Source organism: Tiliqua scincoides, chromosome 8, assembly GCF_035046505.1.
Source record: "Tiliqua scincoides isolate rTilSci1 chromosome 8, rTilSci1.hap2, whole genome shotgun sequence".
NCBI lineage: Eukaryota > Metazoa > Chordata > Lepidosauria > Squamata > Scincidae > Tiliqua > Tiliqua scincoides.
This window is the reverse complement of record NC_089828.1, coordinates 26,286,353-26,312,893: the sequence shown is the minus strand read 5'-3', so window position 1 is coordinate 26,312,893 and position 26,541 is coordinate 26,286,353. Positions and strand designations below refer to the sequence as shown.

At 45.6% G+C, this 26,541-nt stretch overlaps 1 long non-coding RNA gene across 1 annotated transcript; it reads left to right on the top strand.

Moving 5' to 3' along the window:
• Window positions 1-4: 4 nt before the first annotated feature.
• Window positions 5-26,541, top strand: LOC136659129 (uncharacterized). The gene is made up of 4 exons (XR_010794833.1): window positions 5-154; window positions 17,749-17,798; window positions 18,274-18,359; window positions 26,230-26,541. It is a non-coding gene; the product is annotated as an uncharacterized lncRNA (long non-coding RNA).

Below are 26,541 nucleotides of genomic sequence, written 5' to 3'. Positions count from 1 at the left end.
CCAGACTGCCTTCCAGCCGGCCCGCGGGGGTCTCCCTTTGGACAGACAGAAGCCAGGCGCCTCCCCAGGAGCCGATCTCCCTCTCCGAAGCGCAGGGGAAGGATCGCCCACGTGCTCTCACGCCACCAGCCTGGCTGTGCACCTTTATCTGGGGGTAAGTGCCATGGAGCACAGTGGGACTGACTCCCGAGTAAACGTGCCTGGGCTTGCCCTGGGTTGGCACCCCCCCCTCTCTCTCTCAGCCCCCAGGCTGCAAAACGAACCTGGCTTCCTGCAAGGACATCGCCTGGCGTTCAGTGGCACCTGCTTCCAAGGAAACGTGCCCAGGAAGGGGATGATTTTATCATGGTGCCAAATCATCATGACTATTATTAAGGGCCAGACCTGGCATCACAGTCAGATCTGATGCACGCTGGAAAATGTAGTTTTACTGTATCTACGTGTAAAATAGCCTGTGGTTTGGTCTTTAAAGGGGGGGAAGACTTTGACACGATTTGGCAGTCCTATTATAATAGTAGTTAGCATTTTACAGTGCTTTTGGGGCATGCAATACATTTCAGGGTGTAATCTGTATGACACCCCTGCAGCGTAGTCCTATCTACTGTCAGGGGCATATGAAGCGGCCTGGGCTGACTGAACATATCACCCGGATCGATACCGTCTATGGAGTGGGGCTCATTGTGGGGCTTGATCCATATTGTCAAACAATGGGTCAGTACCCACTAGGTGGGTTGCGAGCCAATTTTAGGTGAGTCCCCATTCATTGCAATATTTTATTTTTAATATATTAGACTTGATGTTACTATGGTATGTGACTGCATTTGGGGAAATGGTTGGAAATCGTAAAATGGAAAGACATATTTAGGGCCACAAACCAGTTATATCTGTCCAGTCTATCCCCATGTGTGCCATTCTTGAGTTGGCATGTTGGAAAGCAGGGTTAGCAATTCTGTAGATTCTGGCTGGGTATCAGGAAGAAATTCTTGAAGGTAAGGTCGGTTAGATAGTGGAACAGATTGCTGAGGGAGGTGGTGGATTCTCTCTCTATGGAGAGCTTCCATCAGAGGTTCGACAGGCACATGCTGGAGATGCAGCAGGAGAGTTTCTTGCTACACGCAGGTGGTTGGACTAGATGACTTTGTGGGTCCATTCCAATTCTATGATTCTATGTAACCAGTGTGTTCTTTAAAGTGGAGGAAGCAAAAAGTGAAACGAGAGTGCCGCCTGCTGACAGTTGGAGAAATGATTCCCATCAGGGTGGAATTAACCATTCTGTAGCATAGAAATCAGCAGCATAGCAGCCCAGCAAAATTGTGTCTGCTGGCTTCATTTAAATCTTAACAGGACCTCCAGGAATCTCCAACATTACATCAGGTTAGACAATAAATCTGCAGGAATTGTTTTGGTCAGAGTTAGCAGCCCTAATATCAGAGCTGACTCATCCTGATACCTCAGAGCCTCCCCTCCCTTTTGCAAACAATCCTAGAAGCACAAAAAGAGAACCTAAGTCCTAGGCTTATCATACTGTCTTTGTCATAAGATCAGCCCTCTAATCGCTACTCACCAGGGATCTCTGGCCCATTTCTGGTGACTACACCACCTAGAGTGAATTGGCCACTATTCATGCAAAGAATGCAGGATTAAGGAGATAGGAACTGAGCTTCTATGACACCCTTTTGTGACTAACAAGGAATGGACAGAGTGATTTCCCACAGTGATAGGAAATCTTCCAAGGGTCCTTTCTCTGCCGAATCAAAGAGGAATTGATGAAGTCAGTTGATTACTCTAGACATATCCAGTGCTTTGGAAGTTCTCCTTTTTATCTATTATTTATTTAAACCAAAGAGAAAAAGGATGAGTTCACTGTGGTCTTTGGCTTGATTTTAAGCAGCCTCCAATCTGATAGCATAACAGAGAAATGTGCAAGATAAGAGGGGCCCAAGGGCATTAAGTGCCTTTAAAGGGCATATGTCTACCAAACGATCCTACTCATATAACATTCTCCTGCAAACTGTTCTAGTCAGCAACAATAATGCAGCCATGCTTCTTCTGGAGTAGGTGAGCAACTTTCTTGCAAAATATAATCCAGAAAATAGTTAGGCCAAAAGTACTGTGGCTCTCTTTCAAAACTGGGAGATTCCTATAATATGAAAACACACAAATAGACTAGAATAAACTCTGTAATCACTAAGGCTTCTGTAGCTGGAATTACCACCTAAAGAAAGATTCATTTCCGAGTTCTAGACTACAATCAAGAAGTCTAGATCCTATCCCAACATTTTGACCTAACTCTGTAGAGCATTCTCAAGGGAATAAAACTAAGAAGTAAAAAAGTAGTTAGCTGACACCTGCAACTACTTAAAAAGTAGTTAGCTGACACCTGGAACTATTGAAATTCACTTAGGGCAGATTATCATGCTCTACTGCAGCAATTTTCAACCACTGTGCCATGGCACACTGTGGAGGGTCCGCAGGTGTGCCACAGGAGCTTGGGGAAGGTCATTTATTAGGAGGGTAATTGAGGGATTTGAGCCCCCTACTAATAGCATGGTGTGCCTTGTCGATGTTCAAAAAACTGATGGTGTACCTTGACAATTTTAGTGCCTTGTCAGCATGTTGTGAGTTGAAAAATTCACTGCTCTACTGCCTAAAAAATACAGCAAATATTCCTGCCTGAAGGAATTCTTTAACTTAGGGCGCAATCCTGCCCTTCATTTAGGCTGACGTAAGTCCCTAAGTGAAGTGTCACAAAAGTGTCACAAAAGTGTTGTATGGCATTTTTGTGCCACTTTCCGGGGAGCTAGGCCTCTCTGTGCCGACGCAGGCCCCGGAGGAAGGGTGAGTTATGTTGGCCAAGCTTGGCCGATGCAGGGGTCTGCTTGTGTGGAAATGGTGGAGAGGAAGTGGGAGGCATTTCGGGGCGGGGGTGGGCGGGCAGTGGGCGTTCCTGGGCCGTTAAGGCCAGATCCTGACCCCATTCCCAGGCAGCACAGCATGACTCCAGGCTGCTTGGATCTGCACCACCTCATCAGGTGGCGCAGACCCAAGTAGACCATTGGGCTGCTGCAGCATGACATGGCATAAGGGGAAAGGCTGCCCCTTGCCTTGGGCTGTACAGCTTTTAGCCCCAAACTTGTACTGGATGCAGCACAGGCCCATAGACCTGCCTGCTTGTCGTGCAAGTTAGGATTGCACCCTTAGAGTCTTAAAGTTTCTTGAGCTTTAGACAAGAAAATTTGCTATATTTTTAGGCAGTAAAACATGATATTCTGCTCCAAGTGATTTTCAGTAGTTCTCAGTGTAAGCTTACTGTAAAACTTTTTAGTTTTATTTTATTCTCTTGAGAAAACACTACTGAGTTAGAGTGAAACTTCAGGATAGGATCCAGACTTTGTGATTTTAGTCTAGACCCGGAAAATGAATCTTTCTTTATGATAAATGCTGTTTGATTGCTGTTTTGATTTTGGAAGATGCTATCAGGATCTTGCGTAGAGAAGTGGGGTTAGTGTTAGTTTAGTTAGTGTTTCTCCAACATTATGAAAGAATACGTATTCATTTTGCACCCTGGCCTACTACTAGGGACTTGGGAGCTTGATGCAGAGACCTCTGGAGATTTAGCATAGTGCTCTACCTGGATGACAGTGTTTAGGCCTCAGAGTTTTTCAGACACAGCAGTAGTTATCCTGACTCCAATGGAAAACACTTGTGTTTTCAGGAAAGAGATCTTAGAAGGAAATAACAAATCAGATTGCTGGCAGTACTTGAAAGTACATCATTCCTTGGTTCCAGTGTAATTAATGAGCATTGTGGAAAGCTCTTCCTCAAGACTGTTTTTCAAAACTATGATTAACACTACTGTTGTTTAAAATTATTTTTTTCCTTTACTCTCCCTTTCTCAAAATAACAAAGGAGAATTTTCTCCCAAAATTTTGTTCTCTGGCCTTTTCTGATTGTAGAAGAACATGGAGCAAGAGGGAAAGGCAGAGGTCATAGAATAATCCTGAAAAGTGCTGCTTTGTCCTACATCATTGAGCAAATCCGGGCTTGAACACAGATTTCCTAATTCTAAATCTACAGTATGCTTCATGCATGATGTGGTAGTAAATGTGCATTTTCTACCACATACATGCGTTCATCGGAAAACTAAGATTGACTGCATGTCCCTGTTGAATGTACATGGGTGGGAAACCTGGGTTTACCTCTATGCTGTGTGTGAAACAAAGCCCTTAAAAATGTATTTAACATATGTACCCACTAGGGGATTATGTGCTTACATATGTTTTAATCTAGGCATATAATGTTTACTGAATTAATTGGTCTGAGGACACCAGGTCTGTTCAGTTCCATTTTGAGTTCCATATTGGAAACAAGACAGGATTTAAAGGTCTAAATAAAATTTAGAACTATTAAAATATTTTAATTAATTTTTCTGATTATTAAAATATAAAAAAGAAAGCTCTGGGTAGCGGTGAGGGCCTTGAAGGCAGGGGGAGGCATTCGGGGCAGGCGGAGGGCAGGGGATGAACTGGGGCGGGAGGGGGATGGGACTGGCAGAGCCCTGTTCTGCCATATTCTATCCTTCGTGTCAGGCTGCAGAGCCCAACATGGAGGCTTTCAAGTCTGCGCCGCAAGGCCTAACATGTACATATTCATGACAGCCGGCAAAATAGCCAGCGCAGACTTGAGAAGCCCCCTTGCGGGGCTTGGGGGCTTTCCCTAGGGCAGAGGTTCTCACACATTTAGCACCGGACCCACTTCTTGGAATGAGAATCTGTCAGGACCCACCGGAAGTGATGTCATCAAGCAGGAAAACGTTTAACAATCCTAGGCTGCAATCCTTCTCACACTTACCCAGGAGTAAGTTCCATTTACTGTCATTGTTAAAAGCGTATACATAGTAGCCTGTTCAAAGTACAGGTCTGTAACATTTCCCCAAATGCAGTCACATACTATGGTATATTAAAAATAAAATATTGAAATGAACAGGGACCCACCTGCAATTGGCCCATGACCCACCTCGTGGGTCCCAACCCACAGTTTGAGAAACACTGCCCCAGAGGGAAAGGGATGAAAGTCCCTTCCCCGAAGGAGCCTCCCGCAGCCCCCCGTGGTGTTGCTGGATGCCGCAGTAGCCATTTTAGTGCTGCTGCACCTGGTGGCAGCGCCAGGGATAGGATTGCGCTACCCAGCAATCCCATACACAGAAAAACTAACCCTAGTTAAGAACTTTACTTGAATAAAGAGGGGGAACTGCAACCATTGTTAGCACAGGCAGAAGCAATAAGACAAGAAAAGTTGAAGGAGATGTCTAGTGACAGTGGGTGAGAGCCACCCACAAGACTGCGAAACTGGAGAGATAACCGCTGTCCCTACAGACTGAGTAGGTGAGCCTGCTTATATGTTGTCACCTCTCCAACACTTCCTAGATGCCACTGGCTCTCTATGTGATTGCATTGAAGATAACTGATGAAATCCTGCAATACGACTCTTCCAACCCCTTATCTTACCCACATTCATGGGAATTAAATGTTGATGGCTGCGTGTTCCACATAGGTCTCGCTTTAACAAAAGCTATTCAGTGCAAGCAGAAAATGATTGTTGCCTTTAATAGCAGCCATGCTGTTACCACCTTGTTTTCAAAAGAGCCATTGCAAATGAGGGTGAGAGAGTTATGATATACACGTAGAGTTCTGCTTTCATTCTGTTGTAGCGGGCCACATCTGTGCCTTCCTTTTGTCTTGCGGTTTTATTACTCCCCACTGCAGAGCCTGCTTTTGATTTACACCACTACGGTCCTTTGATGTTTTAAAAGCAATGAAACAAAGCCGTGGTTGTGTTTAGATGGCTCTCGACAACCCACACTGTCCTTTTTCTTGGGCTGCTCCAGAGGGAAGCATCACAAGCTGCAGAAGTATAGTTCTTTTCCTGGAGGGCTGCCAGAGACTAATTGGCCTTACTCACAAAAGTCATTATTATCAGTCTTGTCGTATTTGTAAGTTGAACAAACTGTGAACATCTGTGAGCAATATGGCCTCACTCTGTAGTCCCTTTGCATAAACCAATTGCATTCCATTGGCAATCAATACTTATTTGTTCTTTTATACAGTCAAGAGAGGGAAATGTTGGTTTGTGATCGTTTGTTTCCTCTTCTGTAAAAATAAAAAAAATTAAAAATAATTCTTTAAAAGTCTGGGAATGAGGCCTTAGTGCAGTGATTTTCAACCTTTTTCATCTCATGGCACACTGATAAAGCACTAAAATTGTCACGGCACACCCTCAGGTTTTTGGCAATTGACAAGGCACACCATGCTGCCAGAAGGAGCGCACATCTCCCATTGGCCCTACTAATGCGACTTTCCCCCAAATTCCTGTGGCACACCTGTGGACTGCTCATGCAGTCACATACTATGGTAGCCTCAAGTCTAATCAAGTCATGGCACAGTGGTTGAAAATGGCTGCCTTAATGGTTATAGAAGACACCACTGCCTTCAGCATTTCAGGGGTGCAGGGGTCCTCAATGGAGTGCCACTTGAATGATCAGGAGTAGCACAAGAACCAAGACATTATGCTTTATTAATGTAAGCATTCAGAGCATCATTGCCAACACTTACCTTGAAGTCACATTATCCCCTCCCCTCCAGTATTTCACATACAAAAATAGGAGTGTGTTTATAACACCCAATTCTCATATCAAGATACCACCCTCTACTCCTTGAACTATCATCACACATTGTAGAAGACTCTCCTCTGCTATGCTCTCTGCATGCTGTATTCATTGTAGCCTCTGCTAATTAGGCAAAGAGACACTTTTCAAAAATAGTGGTTCGCTTATATCTAGCAGGGGGAAGAGCAATTGTCCCTACTGATCCAGCATGGCGCCTCCCACTACTGGCTTTAGATAAGGCCTCGTTGAATAGTTCCAGCTTTGGTGTGATCCAACTCATGTTGTGCTTAGGGAAAAGTCCTCCATTACTTTCTGCTCATCATTAGTAAGGAGAGACCACAGTGGCGGGAAGATGAGGGCTTGGCAGATAATCAGAATTAGCTGTATTCTTGTTGATCCAGAACAAATCTCCAGTGTTTGTCCCTTAAGTACCAAGATGGGAAGTCGGAATTATTCTCCCACGCTTGCTGAGAGAGCCTAATATACCTCTGGGGAGCCAGATGGTTACAGCAATTAGTAATGGGATTGGGCCTTTCACTTCAAGGCTGTCGCCTGAATCCTCCATCCTTCTCGGACTTGAAGCAGCTAAAGCTTAGCTTGGATTATTTACTAGGAACAAGGTCTGCTCTATGGTAGACACGACACTTGCCACAATCTGCAGAAGTCCCTCTTCACATGGTGTTTATGGCTGTTTGTAATGCGGGCCACAATCAGTTGGTATGTTGGGCCTTTCACTGTTCACTTCAGGAATCTGCCTCCTGAATTCCATGAGGATTCGGCATGGTGTATTTCCCCCATGGCGCATGGAATGTTTGCAATGTATTCATGTGGGACCCAGCTTTGAATTCCATCATGCTTCCGTCCCAACAGGTGGTGTAATTGCCAGGGCATCTTAGGAGCTGCAGATGGTCTAGCATTCAGTTTGTCTTTGGTTGTGCTTAGCAGGACTGGCACGAAGAAATCTCGCACCCTGGCAGGATATCTTTGCCCTTCACGGAGCTGCTGATGTGTTGCAATCCAGACATGATGCTGTTTTGCTACCCTCAGGTTCAGAGGCAGTAGGTGCCTGAATGCCAATTGCTGGGAAGCAACAATGGAAAAAAGCTGTTGCCAGCAAATTGGGAATGGTGGGAGTTATTGGCTTCTTTACGTTCCTTTAAATCTGTTTCTTACTAGACTGAGATAGTTCTTTCTTCACATTAATGAGTTGGAGCAGTGGCGTCACTAGGGTTCAGGTCACCTGGTGCAGGATGCCAGCGCATCACCCCCCATGCAGTGGCCGGGGCAATACCTCAGGTGATGGGCGTGGTGATGTACCATCACTCCGCCCCCACTGGTTTTTTGGCTGTACCTTTTGATAGAACACATTCTGCATGAAATTATGCATTGATTGATATATAACATGATGGTATTATTCTTCCAAATTGTGATTTTAGTGATTTTGGTCACTAGTGGTGCCACCACCCCCAGGGTTTCAACTTACTAACACCTTATTGCAGCAGTTCTCAATCTTTTAGCACTGGGACCCACTTTTTAGAATGACAGTATGTCCAAGACCCACCAGAAGTGATGTCATGGTGGAAGTGACATCATCAGGCAAATTAAAATAAATAAGTATAAATAATTAAAGTAAAACAAATGATTAAATAAGCAGAAGCCAGCCCGGTTCCACCAAGTGAATTTCCTCTGTAGCCTGCCTGCAATAACACCCCCTCCCTCCAAAACCAGTAAGGTTTTCACCGCTACCCAGTGCCCAGTTCAATTGAAAAACTTCTGTTTAAACCAGATCACTGTCAGGATCCACCTGGCTTTGCAGGTCTCAAAGCCACTGTTTTGATCCTTTTTAATGGGGGGGAGGGGAGCTGCCTTCTGGAGCACTTGTTTAGCTCCAGGTGCATAGGATCAGGACCATTCTGGTAGCCTTGCACTCTCCTTCACCTGATCTTCCACACAGCCAAGGCACGTTTGCTTACTCGCGAGTAAACACGACTGTAAAGCTTAGTTTCACTTTGCATATGGCTCAATACATTGATCTGCTTGGAGGGAGGGACTTCCTTCTCAGGTGTTTTTGGGGGCTGCGTTCATTGGATCAGGACCATTCTGATGTCGTTGGATTCCTCTCAGCCTGCCCTTTCTGACGGACTAAGGCACGTTCGCCTACTCACGAGTAAATGCGCGATACGGCTCACTTTCCATAGGGATTCATGCATTTCTTGTTCTCCCTTTTCTTTGCCATAACTTTTGATAGAAATGAGATATTTCACTCTGGTTTTTTGCATTGCATTCTACTCAAATTTCCGCATCCAGCGGTATATAACATGATGGGGTTACTCCTAACCACTGCGATTTTAGTGTGTCACCCCCCAGTGCGCGTCACCCCCACTGTGCGCGTCACCTGGTGTGGCCCACACCCCCCTAGCGATGCAATTTGCAATCACTTGGCACCTATGTGTCGCTGTTGTTGCCCCGCAACTGTGACTGAGAGGAGCCTTGTACATGGGGAGTTGCAGCACTTGCTGTACTTACCATGCGCTCCCCCCCCCACCTTTGCTACTGCGTGTCACATCTAAACATTTAACGTAGGATTTGGCTTGTTGAATCTCCACTGCCTTTTTTTGGGAAAAAGGTCTGCTGGGGCCTCATGTTTGCTTAGTTGGAGAATGTGCAGCAATATCTGATTCAGGTCTGAACACTCACATTTGAATGCTCAAGGATAGGGGAGATTTTTATTAGCTTTATACAATGCTTTATTCATAAAGATGAGAATTGGACCAAGACCTCCCAGCACCTGAGTCCATGTGCCAATTGTCACCCCCCCTTCAGTGGTGGGGTGCAGCATCTGAAAATAGCCCCCTAATCTACACTCTTCCACTCCTGTCACGAGCAGAGGTGAAGAACTTTTCTGTTTGTGTGAAGTCAGTTAGAATTCAATCTTTCCCCCTAAACTATTTCAGTTTTTCTTTTAAATGTGGGAAGGGTAATTTGGTTTGAATTTCCCTCTCAGATGGCCAACTGAAAGGAGAGGAGCTAAGTAGCCCCATGTGCACATAAGAGCAAGCTCCTAGCCAGTTCAGGTGGGAAGTTGGAGCACTGAAACACTAAGAGCTAAAATCACTGTACAGTATATCACTGATGAACCATATTGCTGAGCCATTTGAAGGAAAGGTTGCAATCGATAAACTGGGTCATTTTTCACATTTTCATACCGCCTGTCCTCCAAGGAGCTCGGCGTGGTGTACATAGTTCTTTTCCTCCTTTTGTCCTCACAACAACCCTGTGAGGTAGGCAAGGCTGAGAGATAGTAACTGGCCCAACATTGCCTAGGAAACGGCTGAGCGGGGATTTGAACCTGGATCTTCCAGGTCCAACTCCCAAACCACACACCATCCTGGCTCTCATTCTAGCAGGGCACCAGGTTACTGGAAGGGAGAGTCCCTAACCCCTCAAGCCTTGAGGAGAGTGAGGCCCTAGCAATGATGGCAGCAGAAGACCAATGGCAGCAGAACAGCCACCAGATGGGTCAGCAACAGGTGTCTTGGGGTCCCAGGTTGAGAACCATGAGACAATCACAACACCATTCCCTCCTTACTTTTCAAGGACGAGCAGTGGGTGTGGGTATGTAGACAGAGCCCAGCCCTGACAAACATATACTGGTCTGTAGTTTCAACTCCCCATTTGTTCCATCGCTCTGTCCTCCCTGTATCCACAGCTCTCATTTTGCCACCTGGCAAAAAACCTGCAACTGTGACTGAACTTGTGTGTTTGGATGATTTCCGGCCTTCTGACTGCCTTCTTGGTTTTTTGATGATGTTTTCTTCATTTTGTTTTCTTGGTTTTATGGTATATTTTTAAGTTCTGCGCGGAACATTTCTCACCGACATTTGTAGGTGCTTGGGGAGCCTCATTTGGCTGGGAGGCAGGCTAGAAATTGAAGACCTAATTTCTTCTGAAAGTCCGGTTAGAGTGAAGCTAATGCAAAATTGCTTGATATATATCTTTTCCGCCCAATGTATATTTTGAAATTATTTAAAGCCGTTGTTCTGAAAATAGTTTCCAATTTCTGTATTACCTTCTGTATTACCATTTATGTGCAATCCCATGAGGCACCAGTCAATGGCGCACCTCTCCTGGGGCCATTTGGGGACTGTGCAGGAAGACTGACTCCACAGTGTCCTTTGCCCACCTGCTGCCTGAGGCAGCCTCCTCATTCAGCCTCAGGGATGAGCTGGCCCTGCTTGGAGACATCAGGTTAGCCCCCTCCTTTCCCACCTTCAAAGGGAAACTGAAAACCTTTTTTATTCCCATGGGCTTTTCATCCTGGAATATGATTTGATTTTATGCTGCTGCAGCATTAGGTTTTCATTTCAGATTTTTACAGTGCAACAGTTTTAATAGTTTTTTGTATTTTAATTGATTTTGTATTGAGAGCCAGAATGGTGTAGTGGTTTGGGAGTTAGACTTGGAAGATCCAGGTTCAAATCCCCGCTCAGCCATGAAGTTTTCCGGATGTCCTTGGGTCAGCCACTACCTCTCAGCCTCACCCACCTCACAAGGTTGTATTGAGAGCCAGAATGGTGTAGTGGTTTGGGAGTTAGACTTGGAAGATCCAGGTTCAAATCCCTGCTCAGCCATGAAGCTTTCCGGGTGGCCTTGGGACTATTTCTCAGCCTCACCTACCTCACAAGGTTGTTGTGAGGACAAAAAGGAGGGAAGGAACTGTGTTCCAGGAAGGAATCTACCATCCTGAGGTTCTTGGAGGAAGGGTGGTATAAAAATGTGAAAAATAAATATTCTATACATTTTTTATCTGTATTATGAACAACTTTTGTGTGTCTCCACTGGAAGATAGAATATAAATACTGGTAAGTAATAAAATAAATACATTGCTTGGATTCTTGTAGAAAGAAAAATACTTTCAACAAGATTATGTGGGGAATTTATTTTTCAAACAACATTTCTCCTCTATATATTTTTGAACAATACAACATAAATCGGTTGGCAAAGGAGAGTGAGGGTGACAGTGGGGGTCGTAAGAAGAAGAGGGATGATCCTTCAGTCTTCTCTCATTTGTTTTGAATATAGCATTTTCATATATATGCTGTATAGCATATACAGAGAGTGGGTGTCAGTGGGCAATTTTCACAATGGAGAGAGGTGAAAAGCGGTGTGCCCCAAGGATCTGTCCTGGGACCAGTGCTTTTTAACCTCTTCATAAATGACCTGGAGACAGGGGTGAGCAGTGAGGTGGCAAAGTTTGCAGACGACACCAAACTTTTCCGAGTGGTGAAGACCAGAAATGATTGTGAGGAGCTCCAGAAGGATCTCTCCAAACTGGCAGAATGGGCAGCAAAATGGCAGATGTGTTTCAATGGAAGTAAGTGTAAAGTCATGCACATTGTGGCAAAAAATCAAAACTTCACATATGCACATTGTAGCAAAAAATCAAAAATTCACATATAGGCTAATGGGTTCTGAGCCGTCTGTGACAGGAGAGAGATCTTGGGGTGGTGGTGGACAGGTCGATGAAAGTGTCGACCCAATGTGCGGCGGCAGTGAAGAAGGCCAATTCTATGCTTGGGATCATTAGAAAAGGTATTGAGAACAAAACGGCTAATATTATAATACCGTTGTACAAATCTATGGTAAGGCCACACCTAGAGTATTGTGTCCAGTTCTGGTCTCCACATCTCAAAAAGGACATAGTAGTAAAGGAAAAAGTGCAAAAGAAAGCAACTAAGATGATTACTGGGCTTGGGCACCTTCCTTATGAGGAAAGGCTACGGCGTTTGGGCCTCTTCAGCCTAGAAAAGAGAAGCTTGAGGGGGGACATGATTGAGACATACAAAATTATGCAGGGGAAGGATAGAGTGGATAGAGAGATGCGCTTTACACTCTCGCATAACACCAGAACCAGGGGACATCCACTAAAATTGAGTGTTGGGAGAGTTAGGACAGACAAGAGAAAATATTTCTTTACTCAGCGTGTGGTTGGTCTGTGGAACTCCTTGCCACAAGGCGTGGTGACAGCATCTGACCTGGATGCCTTTAAAAGGGGATTGGACAAATTTCTGGAGGAAAAATCCATTACGGGTTACAAGACATGATTTGTATGTGCAACCTCCTGATTTTAGAAATGGGCTATGTCAGATGCAAGGGAGGGCACCAGAATGAGGTCTCTTGTTATCTGGTGTGCTCCCTGGGGCATTTGGTGGGCCACTGTAAGATACAGGAAGCTGGACTAGATGGGCCTATGGCCTGATCCAGTGGGGCTGTTCTTATATTCTTAAATAAAGAAACTTCTTTCTCTGGGATGGTAATGTATACATTGAAAGAAATCCACTAGGAAGGCCTTCCGGGCTTGAACATTACCATTCATTCCTGTATCACCTGGGCAGGAACCTTCCTGGTAGATTGTGCCCTAAATGATTAACTGTACAATTTTATCTATGTCTGCGCTTTTCTTTGAAGATGGATCAGGCCTGGGAAGGAGCTTGGGTTTTGGCATGCTCTGCCACTGATCCTGCACTGATCCCCCCCCCCCCGGGCCTGATGTGCTCGTTTCCCCATCACCACCTCATTCCTCCCCGGATTCATCCTCCCCTGCCTCATTCAACCCTCCCTCCAATCCCTTGCATGTGGTTACCTGCAGGTGTCTGTGGGTCCACCAACATGTGGGAGGTCACTGCAGCCTCCCTGCTGGCAGATCCACTGCCCCCATCAGTGGAGGCTGCTTTACAACAGTTATGCTAGTTGCAATGCTAGTTATGCCGGCAGGGGAGGGAGACAGGATTGGGACATTAGGCTATGCACTCTTTCCTAGGAGTAAACCCTGTTGAACAGAGCGGGATTTACTTCTGAGTGAGACACGGATAAGATCTTGCTATTCATGCAACAGACTGTGAAGATGAGAACTGCAGGAATCAAGGGCTGCTGAGGGAAACCACAAAGCTGCATATGTAGATAAATTTTCAGAACAGGTGGAGAACTGATGGACACAGGAAGGCTCTTCCAGATGTTGGCAGCTGCCGCTGGAGAGTGCATTATATGAGGGGAGGTTTTTGAGAAGCAGTTTAGACTTGAATGGGTGGATAGAATGAGGCTTTAGTACATCTTTAACAAACTCTGTTTGCTTCTTCTCCCACAATGCTGCTTTGGTATGTCCAGGTATTGCAGAATCTGAGAAATAAGAGGCCCACCTCTCACCTAACCCTGCTGCTGAGATAGGGAAAGGATTTCACTTCCTTGCCCAGGGTGTTGCAATTGTTCTTGCAACCAGTGATGTGCGGTGAGATCCAGGGATGGGGAGGCACAGTGTGCGGAGCTCTCGGGTGACATCACAAAAGCAGCAGCACCTGCACAATCACCTGTGCAATCACTGGGGATGCTGAGCTGCTGCAAGCTCTAATCTCTTGAAGAGACTCAGAGAGATTCGGACACTCTCAGAGAGACTAGAGCTTGCGGCAATGGCAGCTCAGACTCCCTGGTGATCGCACAGCCACTCAGGAAGTGGGCAGACTGTGTGCACAATCATGGGGGGGGGCTGAGTTGACTGGACAGGAGAAGATCTGTCTCCCCTGACCACATGTCTCTGCTTGCAACCACAAAAATGGTAACAGAGCTGGATTTTTTTTTTTTTGGCTGGAACTCCAGACTGTACATTCTTGCACGGCTATAATCAGATGCGCCTATAAATCAATTTTATATGCACATACCTTCCCATCTGAGACTGCTGTAGTCTAATAGGGATAAAGTATTGCCATTCCAATGATAGGAGGGGGAGCAGAAAAAGGGATGAAGTCATCTCTCTGGTTTTGCACTGCAAGACACGACCCCGTCAAATGATGCAAATGTATTTGTGCTGCCTAGGAATGGCTCATATAGGCTGCAGCCCCAATGCTCATGTATTTTAAGTTAATCCGTTTTATGTGCTTGCGCCATTTTCCACAACTCTAGTCACTATGATGCCATTAGAGCCGGGAAAGTGTCTGTATATGTGCATTTGGGGGCCTTTCTGGATCATGTGGAGGGTGTAGTTATATTAGGATGCCAGCAGGATAGTGGCCAAAGAGACAGCAACAGCTCTGGTGGCCCAACTGAAGAGGAAGTTAAGGGATTGCACCTCAGGTCCACTGGTGTGAACTTTAGGCATAATGGCTACAAGACTCTTGCAGACTTCCCTGGTTCAAACCTCACCTCTGCTATGGACTCACTAGGTGGCTGTAGGCAAGCCACTCTTCCTCCGCCTCAGCTTTCCCCATCTGCAATATGGGGTTAATACTCATCTTACAGGCGATTGTAAGAAAAATCAAGGGGCATAGGAGAGGTTAAGCAGTTTCACTCCTGCCCGCCTGTTGCTTCTCTCCTAAAAATATTCTCCTCAATTCCTGCATTCTTGTTCCCTCAGCAAACTCAGTGTGGGGAGCACAGAATTGCAGTGTGAAGGTGAAATTTCATCTGAAATGAAAACTAAGATTTCCTAATCAGCACAACAATCTCTCCGTCTCCTGACCTGTGGATGCTTAATAGATTGTGTGATGCGAATGCCCTGTCACTTTCAGAGCTCCAATTCTGGAGGAAAGATAGGAGGCTACTCTTATAGAAACCTGCAAGCCCCACATCACTCTCTCTAATGTTAGCCAAATCACACCTTCCATATCCTCCTTAAAACAGTAGCAGAAGGATACCAATGGCAACGGGGATTTTATCCCCGTTTTAACTTTGAACACTGAACGTACCTTGCTTTGCAGCTAGATGTTGGTTCCATTGTATAGTTACATTAACTATGTAATTGCATCCCAGAGCTAAACAGGTTCTTTAACATTCCCCCAAGGATCCCTAGGATCTGTAGTCCTATGAGGAGAGCAAAAGATATTTGCCAGAAAATGCCCAGCATTGTCTCAGAACAGTGGTGTCACTAGAGTTCGTGTCACCTGGTGTGGGATGCCAGTGTGTCACACCCCCCATGCAGTGGGCGGGGCAACACCCCAGGTGGTGGGTGTGGTGATGTACCATCACTCCGCCCCCACTGGTTTTTGGGCTGTACCTTTTGACAGAACAAAGATAGAACACATTCTGCATGAAATTACACATTGATTGATATATAACATGATGGTATTATTCCTCCAAACTGTGATTTTAGTGATTTTGGTCAGTAGTGGTGTCACCCCCCCCCAAAGGTGTCAACTTACTAACACCTTATAGCAGCACTTCTCAAACTTATAGCACTGGGACCCACTTTTTAGAATGACAATCTGTCCAAGAGCACCAGAAGTGATGTCATGGTGGAAGTGACATCATCAGGTAAATTAAAATAAATAAGTATAAATAATTAAAGTAAAACAAATGATTAAATAAGCAGAAGCCAGCCCGGTTCCACCAAGTGAATTTCCTCTGTAGTCTGCCTGCAATAACACCCCCTCCCTCCAAAACCAGTAAGGTTTTCACCCCTACCCAGTGCCCAGTTCAATTGAAGAACTTCTGTTTAAACCAGATCACAGTCAGGATCCACCTGGCTTTGCAGTTCTCAAAAAAGTTCACCTTATCAGCTGAAGTCACTGTTTTGATCCTTTTTAGTGGGGGGGGGGGCTTCCTTCTGGAGCACTTGTTTAGCTCCAAGTGCATAGGATCAGGACCATTCTGGTAGCCTTGCACTCTCCTTCACCTGATCTTCCACACCAGCCAAGACACGTTTGCTTACTCATGAGTAAACATGACCGTGAGGCATAGGGCGCAATCCTAACCCCTTATGTCAGTGCTTTCCAGCACTGACATAAGGACAACACAGCTCTAAGGTAAGGGAACAAACATCCCTTACTTTGAGGGTGTCCGTGAGTGACACCCAACTGCAGGATGCAGCACATGTCCCATTGGCACTGCTATGCCAGTGCTGGAAAGCACTGACATAAGGGGTTAGGATTGCACCCTTAGTTTCGCTTTCCATAGGGCTCAATACATTCATCTGCTCGGAGGGAGGGACTCCCTTCTCAGGTGTTTTTGGGGGCTGCTTTCATTGGATCAGGCCCATTCTGGTGTCTTTGGATTCCTCTCAGCCTGCCCTTTCTGACGAACTAAGACACTTTCACTTACTTGCGAGTATACATGCAATACGACTCACTTTCACTTTCCATAGGGATCCATGCATTTTTTGTTCTCTGGTTTTTTAGCCATAACTTTTGATAGAAAGGAGATATTTCACTATGGTTTTTTGCATTGCATTCCGCTAAAAATTCCACATCCAACGGTATATAATATAGTGGGGTTACTCCTAACCACTGCAATTTTAGCGTATCACCCCCCAGTGCACGTCACCCCCCCCAGTGTGCGTCACCCGGTGCAGCCTGCACCCCTCTAGCAACGCCACTGTCTCAGAACATTATTCCTGCTGGATGACAACTTCTGCAGAACTAAAAAACTCCCTTTCTACCCTAACAGCCCAAGTCGGCCCCGGTATCATTTTCCCTGTGGCATATCCCCTTCCTCCCTCTGGCATTTTTGCCAAAGACTTGAGACTGGCGGCAGCTGTTCCAGCGCCAATGAGCAAAAAAGAATTGGAAGCAGGTGGTGGGAACCTGCATTATGTTTAATCGCAGCCCAAATATTGCACTCTCCAATTACACGTGGACGGCAAAGAAGCAAATCTCCAAGATTGTAATGAACAGGAAAGTAGACCAACAATCCTGACTTCAGAAACCCCCTCTTGGCAAGGGACACAGGCCTTACAAATAGCCGTAGTGGATGACAAACTGTTCTTTTCTCCTCCTGGGAACACCTTTTTAGATTTGGGAGCAGGGAAACCCCTATGAATGCCAAGGATTATTTTATTTGCGTTTCAGTTTTTGAGCTTCACATACTTTTTACAGGAACCTGTACAATAACCCCTCAAGGTGATCTTCCATGCAGCAGGTGGGGAAGAGGGCCCAGAGTGGTTTGTCTAAAGCTACCTCATCAACTCTGAACCACTGACTTTCCAACTTGCACAACAGCCCCTTTTCACAGTACCCTTTTAAACTCCAGGGACCAGGATGCAAGAACAGGTCAGAATAAGTGCGGATAATACTACAGCTAAGTCCATCTTTGTTTTTCAGTGGATACAGTGAAATCAAGCAAAAGCGGCAAGCAAATACATCATCAATAGGTACGTGGCCACTTTTTTCCCTTGAGGTTTTGACTGGGAAGAGCTTTGAGTCCTGATTTTGTGTCTGGAAGCACAGTGGCCACACTTTGAACTGGAACTGACCTATGTTCGTTACGTTTCTGCATACCTTCTTCACAGAAGGAGTGGAGTCCCTCTCCTATGTAAAATGGGAGTGCTATAAGTGATGAGTGTAAGTAAAGATGGTTCTGGGGCCAAATGCAATGAAAAGCACTGGCATATTGAATGTGAGGTGGACTATGTAGGTCCTTATTCTATTAAGTTCCCAGTATCCAGGTACTCTTTGCTATGTCAATTTCTTTCAATTTCCATCCACTTAGGTGGCTTAGATGAGCAACCTCACAGGCAGGGAAATACACACTCTGCTAATACACATTTACAGTCTGCTTTTGCTCCTGTGTCCTGCTTGCATGTGATTTTGGAATAAGGGTGTTTGTTTTCTGTCCCACACCCCCAGGTTAAAGAAGGGCAAAGAGCTGCAGAAGGCCCAAGACATCAAGGAGGTCAAGCAGACCATCTGCCTCATCTGGTCTCCACATGCAGGTGAGGCTGGAGGTGGGGTAGGATGGCCTTGAGGGGGCAGGATAACTTTGAGCATCCGGATTTCTAAAAAGCCCTTTGAAGTAAAACCAGCTAGCAGGACTTGTGAATGCTGCTGGTAAGCCACTTGTTGCCTTCCAGGCTTTGGTCTCAGTCTACTAGCAAAAGGGTCTGATCAACTTTGACTAGCAAAGTTTGTAGGGATGGAGTTGCCTTTAGATTCCCTTGAGCATACTTAGGGGAGTTCTTGCTTGACAATAATGGGAGAAGCAAAGTGCAGCTAAGTAGAATGGCTTGGGTGAAGACCACAGGAGCTCCCTTTGCAACAAACTGGCCACAGAGAAGCCCTCCATCACTTGTTTCACTTTCCTGAAGATGCACTCTTCTCATGGTTTTAGTGACCAATGAGCATAAGAATGGTTCTGCAGGGTTAGATCAAAGGTCCATCTTGTTCCAATTCTGGCAGTGACTAACCAGATGCCTCCAGTGGTACTGAGCTGTTTCCTCTGAACATGGAGGTTCCATCATGGTTCATAACCATTGATGATGAATTTGTCTTATCCCCTTGTCCTACATGAGAAGAGACAGGATTTTGTACCAGCTGTGGTGCAGCTGAGCTGCTGCACAGAGGCCAGAGATACCGAACTGGAGGAGCAACGCTTAAAAATTAATGAGGGCTGAAGCGCCATGTTTTCAGCACTGGGCTTGTTTGGTGCTCCTCTGTGCACACAACAGTTTCCCCAGACTGCTGGGTTTGCAGAATGAATGAGTTATCTGCCAGCAGCACAAGGCAAAGACTTTTAACATACGTAATATTGGCAAAGCATTGCATATCAGGCAGAAGAACCCCATTTCCATAGGGGAAAAAACCTTCCCTGGAACTTTTTCTAGGGCTGAGATGGCCAAAGAGTTGCACCTTCTGGCTAATGGCTACTGGTCCCACTCTTGTCAAGTTTCTCCACATGTAAATGCCGCTTTGTCCCTTGGATCTCGCTTCAGTTTAGACGCCCTCATCATTAAGGAGGAGAACAGAGAGCACAACCCTCCCCCTGAAAGTCCTTCCCCATCAAAGAAGAATCAGAGCTGCTCTAGCCCACCACTCGCCTTTCCTGGACTCTTCTACCTCCATTCCATTCCCATCTTCCTGTTTAAAATTCAGGGTAGTGCAAGAAAGGAGTGGAGACAGTCGATGGGTGCACTACCAGATAAAGGGGAGGTGACATTTGATGCAATTTCTCAGATATTGGGTCAGCCCTGCTATGGTGAAGATCCCTAATTTTTCCTGGTCTTTTTTTTTTTTTTTTTTGCTTTCCCCCATATTTTTGGAACCTTCTTACCCCACCCAAAGGCTTCTGAGGTGTCTCAGTGAAATATGCTAATTGTGTGTGACTCCATTTCTCAAAGGCTGATACTTACAAGGGCAGCAGGTGTTAATTGGTCAAAGTGTTGAATCAAGGGTGACAACCTTTACTCCCCCCCATCTAGCTGACATCAACAAAGGTGTCATTAAGAAAGACTAGAATCAGTTTGGACACACTCCTCTTTCAGGTGCTGTTGATTTCAAGGGGAGGAAAGTTAAGGCTGAGGTGTGGTCCATGAGATGTTACATCTCATGGCTGGGATATGCTCAAATCATGTTCTGGTATATAGTATTTATTCATAAAAATACAAAGGCATGCTCTTCAGGTGGCTGTAGACCAGGGGTTGCTTATTGCCCATTCATCCAGTGCGTGACAATGAAGAAACTTGCCAAAGCAATTCCTGTTCTTGTGGGTCCTCAGGAGAATATTGGCACTTACAGTACTTCAAGGAGGAGGAAAAAATCAGTAAAAGCTAACAAGTATTAGAAGACTGTTGAAATCTGGGCGTGAACAAAAAGCCATTCCCTCCCCCCCCCCCCTCGGCCTCATCTGATGCATCTGCTGGTTGCCAAATGAACGGAAGGTTTTGCAATAGCTCAAGGCCTATAAAAGCAAATTAAGGCTGGCCTTTCCTTTGCTGCCACTGCTGCATCACAGACGATGCGATTTTTGCCATCCATGTGAGTTCTGGGAACAGAACCCTTGTGAATAACGAGACTCAACCTGTAATTAATGTTTCATAGGTGATTAGTATCATGGGTTTGCTCCCTAAAATAAAACTGAATCAAGTCTAAATACTATTTACTAAAAACTACTTCTAATAAATAATTCTAACACATATGGAGATGAAAACTCACCCCAAAAGCATACCATCCATGATATGAGTTGGAGTTCCCCTATGGGCAGCCTAGCAGTTCACAATCCACTCTCTTATTCTTGATGTTTATTGCAGCCGCGATCATTTTCCCCGTGGTGTATCCCCTTCCTCCCTCTGGCTTTTTAGCCAAAGACTTGAGACCGGCTGCAGCTGTTCCAGCACCAATGAGCAATAAAGAATGGGAAGCAGGTGGTGGGAACCTGCATTATGTTTAATCGCAGCCCAAATATTGCACTCTCCAATTACAGGCCGACGGCGAAGAAGCAAATCTCCAAGACTGTAGTGAACAGGAATGTAGACTTCAGGAACCCCGTCTTGGCAAGGGACTCGGGCCTTACAAATAGCCATAGTGGATGACAAACAGTTATTTTCTTCTCCTGGGAACACTGTTTTAGATTTGGGGGCAGAGAAACCCCTGTGAATGCCAAGGATTATTTTATTTTTATTTATTTTATTTATCCACAGAGCAAAGCAAAGCAGAAGAGTAAAAGTGGAGAAGGGCAGTGGTGTAGCTAGTGAGGGGTGGGGGGTGGTCTGCTCACTTGGGGGGTGACACCACAAGTTATCAAGTTATCAAAATCGCTAACATCGTGGTGGTTAGGAATAACCCCATCATGCTATATACCATTGGATGTGGACTTTGCAGCAGAATGGAATGAAAACAAGTGAAGTGAAATATCTCCTTTCTATTAAAAGTTATGACCGAAAAACCAGAAAATAAAAAATGCATGGAGCCCTATGAGAAGTGAATCTGGGCCATATGATATATTGCATGTTTACTCATGAGTAGGTGAATGTGCCTTAGTCCTTCAGAAAGGGCAGGCTGTGAGGAATCCAATGACACCAGAATGGTCCTGATCCGATGAATGCAGCCCCCCAAAAACACCTGAGAAGGAGGTTGATTCTTCCAAGCTGACACATGTATTGAGCACTATAGAAAGCAAAACTAAGCCACATGGCTGCGTTTACTCATGAGTAAGCAAATGTGTATTGACTTCTGGTCAAGTTGGACATAGAGGAATGAAAGGCTAGCAGCATGGTCCTGATCTGATGAAAGTGGAGCTGAACAATGTTCCAGAAGACAGTACCCCCCCCCCCCCAAAAGAATAAAACAGGAGCTTGAGCTGATAAGGTGGGCACTGGGGAGGGCTGAAAATCTCACTGATTTATTGTGTGTGTGTGGGGGGGGTGTTATTGCAGGCAGGCTACAGAGACAACTTGGTGGAACAGGGCTGGCTTCCCATTATTTAATTATTTGTTTTTCTTTAGTTTAATTATAATTATTTATTTTAATTTGCTTGATGACGTCACTTCCAGCCATGACATCACTTCTGGTGGGTCCCAGACAGATTGCCATTCTAAAAAGTAGGTCCCAGTGTCAAAAGTTTGAGAACCACTGCCTTAACTCAAAACAAACCAATGAGACATCCTTGGGGAGTGGGGGGGACACCTTAGTGACCAAAGTTGTGGAAATTGTGGCTTTTAGGAATAATACTATCACGTTATATACCATTTGATGCAGAATTTCATCCATTGCTTGTGGGAAGATATTCTCTGCATTTATTTTCTGGCCATAATTATTATTCATTTCATGTCGTGACTATTATTATCTCTCAGTCTCATCTACCTCACAGGGTTGTTGGGAGGACAAAATAAGGGGAGGAACCATGCACACCAACCCGAGCTCCTTTGAGGAAAGGCGGTATAAAAATGTGTTTAATTAATTAATTAAGTCATATGGGGGTGACAAAAATGGATGGGTCCTGGGTGTCAAATGACCTAGCTATGGCACTGGAGAAGGGTGTGGCGTTTTATCACCACACATCCTCTTCAGCTGCAATAGACCTGCCTCTGGACCATGTCCATTCGCTCTGGACCATGTCCCATTTCATGTTCTTGCTCAGGAGCGGCAGAAGCACTATCGTTGGTGAAAGTGTGAGGCAGCTGGGCCTGGAGAGGGCTGAAGATAGCCAAATAGGGACTCTGGCAATGTGGCATCATCCCCTTCTGAGGATGACACCTGATGTGGCCTGCACGAGCTGTAACCCCATAGTGATGCCACGGAATCAAACAGTTTTGCTGTTTTTATTCATGCAAATTTTCACAACCCCATTCTGGGATTTATATAGGCCATGGACTTGCACAATCCATTTTTTCAGTGCTGAAAGTCCTTGGCCTAGTTTTGTAGCTGAACAGCATGGCTCATGCCTCAAATAAGCCTTTGCAGAATGTTTGAGAAGTAAAAGTAACTGTTCTCTCTTCCCCCCCCCCCCACTCCAGCCTGCAGAAGAAATGGTTTGGTACTCTCAGCTCTGAACATGTTGCCCCTGTCCAAGGTTAAATGAAAGAATCACATGCCTCCTTGTATTCCTTAGGCTACATGCTTGAGTCCTTAGAGATATATTCACTGGAAGTGCTGCATCACAGGGAAGGGTTGTGGCTACTGATAATGGAGACGCACCCCAAGCTTAGATCCAGACACAAGCTTCTGGGTTTGCAATATCCATTTCATAAAAGAGGCCAGCATTACAAGGCCCCTGAATTCTTTCCCAGCTTTCCCTGATTAAAAACCAGACTGGAGAAGAACACCCATCTCACCCACTGATCTGGCCTCTCAGCTCAACCCTCCTTCCCTTTAAACCTTTACCCATCTGAGGCAATAGTGGTGTTCTGTGAAAGGTCTGCAGGTGTGACGTGGGGACTACAGTGGTTGAAGATACAAGCATGCCCTGGTATCCTGGGGATTTCGTTCTGGAACCCCTCATAGTTAAGTGAAACCATGGATACCAGGGAATGCCCTCTGCCCTTTGGAGGTGAGCAACCTCCAGAGGCAAGCAGCTGCCTGTGGCCTCTGCCAGACTCAGAATGTCAGAGGCCAAAAAACGCTACTTTGGGTTTTCCGCCAAAAACCAGAAGTGATGTTTTTATGCCTTTAAAAGGCATTAGGAGGTATTAGGAGGGCTGAGGAAGTAGACAGAGGTATGCCACGGGGGCAGTGGCATCACTAGGGTTTGTGTCACCCAGGCCACAATCCTAACCCCTTATGTCAGTGCTTTCCAGCACTGGCATAGCAGTGCCAATGGGACATGTGCTGCATCCTGCAGTTGGGTGTCACTCACGGACACCCTCAAAGTAAGGGATGTTTGTTCCCTTACCTCAGAGCTGCATTGCCCTTATGTCAGTGCTGGAAAGCACTGACATAAGGGATTGGGATTGCACCCCCAGGGTGGGAGGCCAGCACGTCACCTCCTGTCATGCAGTGGGCAGGGCAACGCCCCATGCAGCGGGCAAGAAGATTTGCCATTGCCCCGCCCCCACTGGTTTTTTGGCTATAACATTTGATAGAACAGAGATATTTAAATGTGACTTGTTTTGTTTCATTCTGCATGAAATTGCACATTGAGTGCTATATAACATGATGATATTATTTGAAAATACCAAGATTTAAAAATTTTTGACCAGTAGTGGTGTCACCCTCCCCGTTGTGTCACCTGGTGCAGCCCGCACCCTCCACACCTCCTAGTAATGCCACTGGTGGGGGGAGCTGCAGACCTCATCCATTGTTAACTGAAACCACGGATATGGGATCCACAGATACAGGGGTTTCCTTGTAACTGAAAAACTCTTCTGGGTTCTTTGGATGGCTGAGTGGTGCTTAAAAGGAAAGGGTTTTGGAGGGTCAGGGCCTGAATGAGAACAGGAAGGGAGTGACTTCTGAAGCTTGATTGACTATGGAAATAAGCTATTCCTGATTTTTTTTTTTAATAGCATGGCTTATTTTTTAAGTCATTCCAACACAAGCCATGGAGGGAAAGCCCATTAATATGCACTATTCAGGCAATGCATCATGTGCGATACCATAGTCTTCCGAGACTGAAGGATGCCAATGTATGTATGCATCATGTGGTTCGTGATTTGCATAAAAGCTCAATTCATATGCTTTATTTGTCTCAAATGTGCATAGGGGGAAATTATGTAAATAGGATCCCTGATTGGCCAGGCATTCACACAGAAATCTCAGCAAATGTAGGAGGTTATCAGCAGGGATGTAGTCAAGGAGGGGTTGGAGCACAGCACGGTACTGGAACTTCTTACAGTGAGGGCCATGATATTGTCAGCAAAAGCTCTAAGATGCCATTTATTAAACTTTCGCATCGGATCTGAATTAAGAAAAAGGGTCAGGGTCAAGTTCCACAAGAGGCAAACGGAGATTATCTGATTATGAACATAAGTGCCAACAACTAGATAGGAGAGAGGGACAGATGGTTGACAGGATGGGAGAAGAAAAGACTGGATCAAGAGGGGAATGGGGACTTGTTAGCTTTTTTGTTGTATAGTTGCAGTGGATGCATCTATAATGGACGTTATGCTAGTGCCTGCATTTCACAGTTTACCACCACTATGCTGGTTATCAGTGTATTGGAGGTTGACACATAAACTGGGGCAGAGTGTCTTAACAGTTGGCAGTTGTGGGTGTGAATTTTGGCCAAAGAGTCAAACCATTAAAAATGCAAGTTCCTCAATACATTTCATGCAGAATAGTATCAAATTCTTTTGTTTGCCATGTAAATCTATCAAATGATAACTATCTATCAATAACTATTTAACTTGAAGTTAATCCAAGTTAACTTGAAGTTAATCCAAATGAAACATAAAAACACAGGGGAAGGGAAGTGGCCCCTTAGATCAAGAATGAAGCAGCCAGAGTGGAGGAGGGGAGATGACCAGAGCAGAGACACAACTTCTCTCCTTCCCTTCTGATCTGTGGGGAGAAAGACCCAGGTTAGAACAATGGGAGGACGAAGGTGGAGTTGCATCAAAAACCTGAATTACCTAATCAACACCAGAGCACAGGACCCACTGAACAAAATAGGACTTACTTCTGAGTAGACCTGGTTAGGATTGTGCCCTTAGAGCGCAATCCTATCTTGCTCTGGAACAGGCAAGCAAGGAGGCTTGCGCTGTATCCAGTGCAGGTTTGTGGCCAGAAGCGGCTTAGCCAGAGGCAAAGGGAAACTTTTCCCCTTACCCCTGGGTAAGGGCTGCTGGCCCCAATGGGTCTCCTCAGACTTGTGCCACCTCTGGAGGTGGCACAGGTCCGAGGAGAGCGGAGCGGATTGAAGCTGCTCTGTTCTCCCCGGGAACAGGGGTTGGGATCCGGCATAACTGCTGGATCCCAGCCCTGCCTCCCGCTCCCTGCCTGCCCGCTCCCGGGGCCACCCACTGCCCTCCCCCTGTCCAGGAATGCCTCCCTCCCTCCTCCTCCCCGCCTCCCCCATGCCTACTTGTTCCTTTTGCGTTGGCCCAGCCGGGCAGATGCAAGACTTGGCTGGGAAGCTGCCACAGAGGCTGGATTCAACCTCAGTGCATCGGCGCATCTGGATGTGCCAACGCGGCTTCCTCGTAAAGAGGCGCAAACGTAAGGATGACTCCCTGTTAGGATTGCACCCTTAGACATTTAAATCCCCTTCCTGGATGAGATTGAGAGATAATAATAATATATATAATATACAGTATTTATATACCGCCTTTCTTGGTCTTTATTCAAGACTTTATTCAAGGCGGTTTACACAGGCAGGCTTATTAAATCCACGCAGGGATTTTTACAAATTGAAAGAAGGTTCTCTCTTTCAAGAACCACCACATTCAAGATGTTACACTCCGATCTGGTTTAACATTCTGGCCTCCATCCTCCCACGCTCCGAGCAGATGGAACAGCTCAGCTGCAGCTTGCCAGCTGCTTCAAGGTCGCACGGTGCCGGTGGCCTCGAACTGCCGACCTTGTGGATGTTAATCTTCAGGCAAATGGAGGCTCTACCCTCTAGACCAGACCTTATATGCTTTAACTATATGCTCTGCTTTAAATCACATATGTTGCTAAGATGATGAAGGTATAAAAACTACCTCTTCAGAGATGTTTGGAATACATGTTTTTTTTTTTGGCAGA